The sequence below is a fragment of the Oncorhynchus masou genome, chromosome 22 (genome assembly GCF_036934945.1).
Source record: "Oncorhynchus masou masou isolate Uvic2021 chromosome 22, UVic_Omas_1.1, whole genome shotgun sequence".
NCBI classification, from domain to species: Eukaryota; Metazoa; Chordata; class Actinopteri; order Salmoniformes; family Salmonidae; genus Oncorhynchus; species Oncorhynchus masou.
The window spans coordinates 53805027-53806592 of record NC_088233.1 but is presented as its reverse complement, the minus strand read 5'-3'; the positions used below and the strand labels follow the sequence as shown (position 1 = coordinate 53806592).

Here is a 1566-nt window from a genome sequence, read left to right as displayed (position 1 = left end):
TGGAACATTTGTTGTCTAACTGGGAGTCTCGTGAGTGAAAACATCCGAAGATCATCAAAGGTAAACGATTAATTTGATTGCTTTTCTGATTTTCGTGACTAAGTTACCTGATGCTAGGTGTACTTATTGTTTTGGTATGCTATCAATAAACTTACACAAACTCTTGTATTGCTTTCCCTGTAAAGCATAATTTCAAAATCTGAGACGACAGGGTGATTAACAAAAGGCTAAGCTGTGTTTCGCTATATTTCTCTTGTGATTTCATGAATATGAATATTTTCTAGTAATATTTTTTGTCTGTTGCGTTATGCTAATTAGTGTCAGTTGATGACAATTCTCCCGGATCCGGGATGGGTAGTTCTAGTACTGCATATTAGTACTGTAGTACTGTATGCAGAAAGGAAAGCTGCTTATATACAACCGCCAGCAGGGGGAGATAAACAAACCCAAATGGAAATAAACACCATGTAACAGAACAGTGAAGATTCATTTATAGTTAAAGTTAGGGATTGAACATCCATTCTTGGCATGCACACTGTTCATCTGTACTCATGTTTGTGTGTGTTAACAAGTCCAGTGCTATGTCTTCGGTGCCAGAATGTTCCCCGTCTTCTGGTTCTATCCTCATTCGCTGGGACATTCTCACATCATGCTGCTGTAGCCTGTATATTATGTCTTGTTATGTTGTTAATTAGACACTGCACATTGTCAGAATGTTGTTAGATGCTAACTTTTCTTTCCTCCTCTGTCTGTGTGTAGACGTGTGAGATCAGCCAGAAGCCGTTTCAGATGTACTGGGAAGAGGAGGAAGAGAAGTGGCACCTGAGGGATGACAAGAGGGATGACGAGTCGACGAGAAGGTAGTTGTTTACTACAGGGATCACTCGTAGCACGAGCATGTAAAATCATCTTTTTAATAATAATGGAATGTAAAGATGGAAATTCGAATCAAATTTGATGTTTTTGTCTTAATATTTTTCTACAGATACAGTGCCTTGCGAAAGTATTCGGCCCCCTTGAACTTTGCGACCTTTTGCCACATTTCAGGCTTCAAACATAAAGATATAAAACTGTATTTTTTTGTGAAGAATCAACAACAAGTGGGACACAATCATGAAGTGGAACGACATTTATTGGATATTTCAAACTTTTTTAAATCAAAAACTGAAAAATTGGGCGTGCAAAATTATTCAGCCCCCTTAAGTTAATACTTTGTAGCGCCACCTTTTGCTGCGATTACAGCTGTAAGTCGCTTGGGGTATGTCTCTATCAGTTTTGCACATCGAGAGACTGAAATTTTTTCCCATTCCTCCTTGCAAAACAGCTCGAGCTCAGTGAGGTTGGATGGAGAGCATTTGTGAGCAGCAGTTTTCAGTTCTTTCCACAGATTCTCGATTGGATTCACGTCTGGACTTTGACTTGGCCATTCTAACACCTGGATATGTTTATTTTTGAACCATTCCATTGTAGATTTTGCTTCATGTTTTGGATCATTGTCTTGTTGGAAGACAAATCTCCGTCCCAGTCTCAGGTCTTTTGCAGACTCCATCAGGTTTTCTTCCAGAA

At 39.1% G+C, this 1566-nt stretch overlaps 1 pseudogene; it reads left to right on the top strand.

Annotated features, from left to right (window-relative positions):
• The first annotated feature begins 513 nt into the window (after positions 1–513).
• LOC135509817 (small nucleolar RNA SNORA57) lies at positions 514–642 on the top strand (annotated as a pseudogene).
• The last annotated feature ends 924 nt before the right edge of the window (positions 643–1566 follow it).